The sequence below is a fragment of the Lepisosteus oculatus genome, chromosome 16, assembly GCF_040954835.1.
Source record: "Lepisosteus oculatus isolate fLepOcu1 chromosome 16, fLepOcu1.hap2, whole genome shotgun sequence".
Classification (NCBI taxonomy): domain Eukaryota; kingdom Metazoa; phylum Chordata; class Actinopteri; order Semionotiformes; family Lepisosteidae; genus Lepisosteus; species Lepisosteus oculatus.
The window spans coordinates 15,188,432-15,196,624 of record NC_090711.1 but is presented as its reverse complement, the minus strand read 5'-3'; positions in this window follow the sequence as shown (position 1 = coordinate 15,196,624).

The following is an 8,193-nucleotide window of genomic DNA, read 5'->3' as shown; positions in this document are numbered from 1 at the left end:
AAGTCTTGCAAGGATGATATCTTCCAAAGACTGGAAATAAACACTTGTAACGTCTGGTGACTTGCACCAAAACTGGGGTGCAGTCTTCTTTTGTGCATGTTCCCATTACTATGCTGTAGTGGAGCCAGACTTTCAGAAGTTGCCAGCTTCATTTATATATATATATTTTCATTTAACAGTTAGAAAATACCTATTACTGAAAATCATTTAGATAGATACAGTAGATACTTTATTGATCCCGTGAGGGAAATTGCAGCTAGTACACCAGCTAGTGCAGGAAATTTAATCGGAAATATTGAGTCATTATGGTTCCACGCATCTTAGGAAAAAAAAAAATTGAAAGTTAAAAACAAATAGAATAATTTACTTTTATTGTTTTGCATGTAGGTGTTACTGGATTGGCACTGAGATCAAGAAAGCATGAAGTAATATGAGAAGAAGTGGCATCGGTGGCGAAAGAAGGAAAAGTTTTAAGTTGTGTGATCGTGCCTGAGTACCGGCAGAGCACTTGTTATTTCTGTGAGGTATGCCGGTGTGTAAGTTGTCTGCGGAGGTTTCTGTTCTCTGGTATTGGAGAGAATCCTTTTTGAACGAGGAGAATAGAGCGTCTTTTAGATCAGCGCAATTTTTGTGTAGCCGGCTTGGAAACACATTCGGTTCAAAGCTGAACACGGTCTATGGGCGCAGCCCTGATTAACCTCCGGTTTGGTAGCTGCACATTCCCACACGCCGCGGAGTGGGGAGTGCAGTGGGAGGTGTGTTCCACTGCCACAGTAGGAAAAGCATACTAATGCAAATTAATTAAGCTCCACGACAATAATGTTTGTTCTTTTTGAAAGGAGGCTTATTATGATAATGACAACAGTACCGTCCTGCTACATCCGTCCTGCCTCAGAAGCACCAGGCAGCTGTGCAAGTTCATGCAGTCCATTATTCTCCTCTCCGGCACCCTGAGCCTGGGTTTGTAACAGTGGCCAAGTCTGTGATGGTACAGGAGTGAAGGCTTCCTAGGAGAGCTGGCAGTTACAGTATGTGATAAGGAAGCACGTCCTCTTCTGAAAGACACGGTAGACGGTGCTCAGGAGACAGATGGTGTGGAAAGCGTGGGCCCGAAATAACGGGTTTGGACTCTGTGTTCAGCACTCAGTAATCAGCTGGTTTTTAGAGAGGAAAATGGATAAGTCTAGTTAGAGCTAGACTTTGGTTTGTGTACTAGCTCCTGCACTGTAAATTAAACCTTGTTTTGTATCGTCTAACTTTTGTTTGTTTCCCAAGACCTGGCCCACCTGAAAGAGCACAGACTCCACCCCACAGCTCATAAAATAATCTTTTTAAAGTTGGAAATTAAGTGTTTTTACAGACAGGAATGATTTGTATGACTTTTAAGCCTCAAAGTCAACATTTATTGTAGTTTTTAGCCATTATGATCAGGGACACTACAAGTGAGATGTTTATCAAGGGACTTGAATAACCTACAGAGCCAAAGTGGATGGCATCATCCAAAGAACAGACAGGCTTCTAGGAGATGGAAGACCTAGTTCTTTTTTCTCATATTGCAACAAATGACATTGCCATTAACAGCACACTTTCCATGTGAAATAAATTTAAACACAGTGGAAAGCAGGACAGGTTTTCTCAGGACTCCTGTGTTCATACAACTAATTGTTCATTCTTATGCATAACATGAGGCTGAGGACAAGCTCTGTAAAGCTAACTAACCAAAAAACAGTACCAGCTATGAGGACATGGGAGGACAAGCCAGCAGTCCCCGCCACTGGAAACATTTCTACAGCAAGTGCCCTTGGTACAGTCACAATGGAGTCATTGAAAAATGATCTGATCTGATTGGATCAGGTAAAGAATCTTCTGAGAAACTGGAGAACAGTTAAGCTACAACAGAAACAATTCAAAGAAACTCTACAAGGAAAATGTAAACAAAGCAGTATCAAAAGAAAAATTCAAAATTTTGAATCCTTAGCAACCATCCACTGAAACACCATCAGGTCAGATCGTTGACATTCAGCTTTGTCATCATCTTCAATCATCCCAGAGAACTTGGAAAAAAAATCCATCAAATTAAATACAAATAGGTTAACACTGTGCCACAGTGGCTAGCACTGCTGCCTGCAGCATGGGGACCCTAGGTTTTTACTTGGGTGCTCTCTGCACGGATATTGTTTGTTCTCCACACTTTCATGTGGGTTTCCTCTGGGTGCTCCAGTTTCCTCCTGCAGTTCAAAGACATGGTGGTACGTTAACTGGCCTTGGTGTGACTGCATGTTTGTGTCTGTGTGTGCTCTATGATGGACGGGTGTCCTGTTCAATGTGTACCCCGCCTTGAGCCCGTTGCTTGTCAGAATATGTTCTGGCTCCCCCACTACCCAGTATTGGATAACAGTTGGAAAAAGGATGAATGGAAGAGAAGTAGAATGGGATAGGCTAAACATGGCTATTGAATGGATGGCTAAGAATAAGAAAGTTCTGCCCTGTAGCACTGAACAGATTCTTCACATGAGCAAGTGAATCAGATGCTAGAAAGCAATTGGGGCCTAAGGGAGTTTAATAAATCAAATATGAAAAATATATAAGGAAAAAGAAAGCACTTTAAAGACACATGAAAGAACAGTACACACGTAAAGAGACTATAATGAACTACAAGTCTAACCCCAAAAAATGTAGTGATGAACATTAGTATCGAGACAGTGACGTTAGATTTTTCATTTTTGCTATGTACTATAGTCATTTGTATTTCAGATGAAAAGATGAATATGAGGTTAAAGTAGAGAATATCAGATTTAATTTCTATTTTTTATGTTTTATCTTGCTCTGCTGCTAATGGCAATGAGCTGTTCCTTTCCCTAGATATTTTGCAAAGTTTTCCCCAATTACAATTGTATCCGTGAAATTGAAATCAACTAGGGCATCACTGTGGCGCAGTGGTTAACATTGCTGCCTTACAGTGCTGGAACCCTGGGTTTGATTCCTTGGGTGCTATCTGTGTGGAGTTCAGATGTTCTTCCTGTGTTCATGTAGGTTCCTTCCAGGTGTTCTAGTTTCCTCTCAGTCCAACTAGTAGTGTTTGGCTCCAGCTGACCTGCAGCCCTGAATTGGATTAAACAGTTAGAAAGTAGATGGACAGAACTGAATACACATATTAATGGCTACACTACTGTTCTGTCTTATGATATGATGTGGTTTTCAGTTTTCCCAAACGTACAAGCTTTTTTCATGTGACGTGAATTAGCCAATTGGTTCGGCACCCCAGGGTAGAGCATGAAAAGGTGAGGACAGGAAGTTTTCACAGTTTTGTGATGAGGGAATATTTGCAATTCCATTACATTGATTCTGCTGTAGATTATAATAATAATAATAATGAATAATAATAATCATCTGGACACTCCACTCAAAGCGCTTTACAGGTAATGGGGACTCCCCTCCACCACCACCACCAATGTGCAACATCCACCTGGATGATGCGACGGCAGCCATAGTGCACCAGAACGCTCACCACACATCAGCTATCAGTGGGGAGGAGAGCAGAGTAATGAAGCCAATTCATAGATGGGGATTATTAGGAGGCCATGATTGGTAAAGGCCAATGGGGAAATTTGGCCAGGACGCTGTGGTTACACCCCTATTTTTTCAAGAAACACCCTGGAATTGTTAATGACCACAGAGAGTCAGGACATCAGTTTTACATCTCATCCGAAGGACGGCACCTGTTTACAGTATAGTGTCCCCATCACTATACTGGGTTATTAGGACCCACGTGGACCACAGGGTGAGCACCCCCTGATGGCCCCATTAACACCTCTACCAGCAGCAACCTTAGTTTTTCCCAGGAGGTCTCCCATCCAGGTGCTGACCAGGCTCACACCTGCTTAATTTCAGTGGATTGCCAGTTGTGAGTTGCAGGGTGATACGGCTGCTGGCTATGATATTGACCCAAAACAAAGGGATTAAAAAAAAGTCCAAACCTGAGTTAATACTGGGCAGATGATATTTAATGTAGGCATCCACTGTTGCAAGTACTATAAATAGGATGAAAATAGTAAAAGAAACACCTTATTGAAGGGAAATTGTGAAAACTCCTTATTTTTTTCTTTCTAGAAACTTATAAGGAATCAATAAAAAGTAAACAAAGTACTAAGATAATAAAAAATATAGAAATTAAGTCAATGCACTGGTAATTTTTAACTTCTCCACTTGAAAATGGGTGATACCAAGCTGTTTTGTCAAAGATGATACCCTGGCTTCTTTCAATACATTGCTTGAAGAGCTCAATTAGTTATTAAGATTTTAGAAAGCTAGAATGGCCTCTCATTTGTAGTTTTGTCTTATATTTTATAATCACTAGTCCTCTGAAAGCAAGCCAGAACCGTTTTTGATGCATTAATATTGATTCAAGTAGTTATTGCAATTGAAATATTTCAGACTGTTTCGCAGAGTTATGATCAGCTCATTAAACATTTGCATATACACTAGATTATCCATTGTCTGTAGGTAAGGCCTTTATTTCAGATGCATTCTTCACACAACTCTAAAGCCACAAAGGTAACTGCCAGATCCAGTTGCCAGATCTGTGGCGCTGTGGCACATAGACCCACACAAGATGCAGTAACAAGGGATCTACCACTGGAGGGCGCTGATGCACTATTCAAAGACTACTGTACTGTATGTTGAGGTTTTGTACCGCTAGTAGCTCATAGCACATACCTGTAGTCACTGATTGTACAACCAGTGATTGGATGCCTTGAGCACATGGAATCTTCATGTGATGTATGTGTTACAGTGGCTTAAGATGAAAAGAATTGGCAGAAGGAGTTATATCCAGTCTGAGTCTCTTACTCCTGGTTTTCTATTCACCTTAGTTCGAGTTACAGTCGAAGTTCAGTCTGTTGGTTGGTTTATTCAGAATAAATGAAAATGTAAGGGTAGCTATACTAGTTGAGAGTAGTTGATCGTGGTTAATTAAACCACAGCCTGAAATGTTTAAATGTGCCTTTTACACTGGATGTGGAGCTTTTTAAGCTCTCGCTTGTTGTGTAGATACTAATTGATATTCAGTTTAATTACAGTCCTGCAATCACACATACTACAATAAAGGGCAAATAAATAGCCCTGTCAAGGTGGGTATAGTAGGATGGGAAAAGTGCCTTTTTGTGAACAAGAGGTACTGAGTTATCAGTGTATGAAAAAGAAGGTGTCGAGGCACAGAAAAGGTGATAATCTTCTATCACAGCAAAACAAACTATGAGAAAAACAAAACACACAACTGTAGTCAGTAACATCAGGTTTCTCAGCCCAACTGCAGGAATTCCAGTATCATTTTGGTTTTGTTCTTCCCTGAACAGCCAATTAAACAATTACCCTAATTCTTTTCTTAGACATACATAGGATTTTTCATAAAGTCTTTCACAGCTCAGTACTCACAATGTTCTGTTCATTAAATTTACAGTTACTTGTAAAAGGCTTCTGAGCTAGGACAGAAATGCTACAGCTCTGTGGGTAATTTAATTAGAGGGTCTATGTAACGGAGAGCTCGGGTGGAACATACAGCAGAAGGCACTGGGCCCTCCAGGAACTGACTTTGAGACCCCTGCACAGCTAACATTCCCACTGCTTAGGATACAGGGAGTCTTTATAAGCCGTTGGCTTTGGTGAGCTCTGGCTAACCCAAGCATAACGTTATGAACATCAGTTTACAAGTCTTGTCATTAAGACTTTAACTGGGCCTCTCAAAGACATTTTAATTCTTAATCCACACCAATTTTTGTACATTGGACATTCTTCTGCACAAAGGATGAATTTATGTCCTGTTGTAGATCTGAAGCAAGTTTTCCCCTCCAAGAGTTGCCAGTACTTTACTTCTTCTATGTTCACCTCAGTCTTAACAAGCTTCCCAGTTCCAAGTGATGAGAAGCAATACTATAACATAATACTATAACAGTGCTGCCACCACTATGCTTGACAGTAGGAATGGTGTTGATTGAGTGATGCACTATTTTAGGTCATACATTTGTACTGACTACAAAGCCTTTTGCTATGTCATTTAGGATTTGTTTTTGTTTTTGTATTTACAGAAGCTTGTGATTGCCATACTGTGGACCCATAGAAATTTATCCCATCTCTTCCACAGATATCTGTAACTAATTCAAAGTTGCTGTTGGCCTCACTGTGGCTTCCCTAACTTATTTCCTCCTTGCCCTTGCTCTGTTTGGAGGCACAGTCTGTTCTGCGTATCGAAAAGATCTCATTCCATGCTGAAAGGTAAAGGAAAGAAACACAACATTTCAGCTGTGGAGCCTTCTTCAGGTGTGAGGTAGAGAGGGAAAGTAACAGATAAACAAGGCATAGGAGAATAAAAGACAGAGTAGTCAAGATAGGGAAGGGAGCATGGAGCAAATGGAGATAAAGCAGGTGAGAATAAGTGTCCAAACTCAGGGACAACAGGAGAGTGTCACGTCCGACATCCCTCCCTAGAGGGCGCTCCACTGCTCCCGTTATTGTCCTTGTGATTGTTAAGCTCCCCAGGTGTATCCTCTTAGCTGTATTATTTAAAGACTAGCTCCTCCAGTCCTCTGGGCTTATCATTAGAGTAAAGACGTCATGAGGCCCATCTAACACCAGGATACCCTACATCCGTCTCCTGAGGGCATAGGCCTCATCCCCGACACCTGCTTCCTGAGCCCGTGGTCTGGAGGATCTTACCACGTCACCCTTGGACCTCCATGTTTTGTCTGTTCGTGTTTTCCCCCTTCCCGGGGATTTTAACCTTGTCGAGTCCCAGGATGGATTACTTGCCCTGGACTCCCGGACTGTGCCCTGACCTGCCTTTGGACCTGTTTGGATCTGGATGCCATTCTTTGTCTCCCCTGTTCACTATCTCACGGACTGTCACTATTATTTTGTGCACTATTAAGCCCCTGTATGTTTTCTTTTACCACACCTCCTGTTTTCTCCAGCTCTTACCGCATTGCATAGGGTCTACTACAAGACCTGACCCAGTCCGTGTCCATAACAGAGAGGTGTGAAAAGCTGAAATCTGCAAATGAAAAGAGAAGAGATATAAGAGATATTCAGGTCCTTTGAATTGTTTTCATATTGTCCTCCTTCCTTTGATAATTAATATTTTTGTTATTTAGCACAGTTAATTTAATTTCATATTAAAATGAATAATTTAGTATTTGTACCCCACCATGGAATGTATTGTACACTGCACTTGAAAATCAAAGTGAGTCACTTACGTCATCTGCCTAAACAGTTAATGTATTCTTCCCAGGAATTAATACAAATGATGCAACTAGAACAGAGCACACCTTTAGCTGAAGGCAACAGATGCTACAGTTTTTCTAGTTCTTGAGATGACGTGATTGTGGTGCAGTGACAGGGAGCTCTTCCGGCAGTGACTACAGGCTGTGCATCAATACTCCTCATTCTCTGTAAGTCACACCCACCTTAGAGTATATACTGTATAGCATTTAATAAAACGACACTCATACTGTAGCTCTTTCAGAAATTCAAAGGGACTTTCAGTTTCTCTTTATACTGAGATTTTGCAAAAGTCTGTTTTTTGCTTGCTTCATTCACTTGTTCCATGTTTTATTTTCTGACTGACTTTCAACTCGCCCTTCAAGAAAACTGTATTAGCAATACGTGTTCCACCAGTGCAGGTGGATATACTTCATATTTACAATGTAATAATGTGACACATGCAGCATGAACCTACTTTCCAAACAGTAGTCAAAAGATATGAAAGCCAAAGGCAGTGTTTCTGCCTTGTAACTGTAGCTAACTCACAAATTAGTAAGTATGGTTACAAACAAGTGGAGGAAATTCACTCTATCTAGCCTGAAAGTTTTGTTTGAACACCAAGAATTGAATCTCTGCCTATTGGGTGAAACCTTGGAATCTTAACTGGTGAACCATCTGGGAATACATTTAGTATACACTGACAATCTTATGTTCTAGTGAAAATTTAATTGGTTTTCCACAAGTGACCACTGGGTAATGGACACATTGGATATGCCTGGGAGGTAGAAATATGAACTAAAAAAACTAATTTAAAGTATTTTTCTGCAGAATTGTCTGTGTCAATCCAATTCAAGTCTAATTTTTTACTGTGGGTGACCTGACTGAATTTGCGAGGTTCTTATTCATTGTGTGCTGCTTTAAGCGAACCACCCAACCACC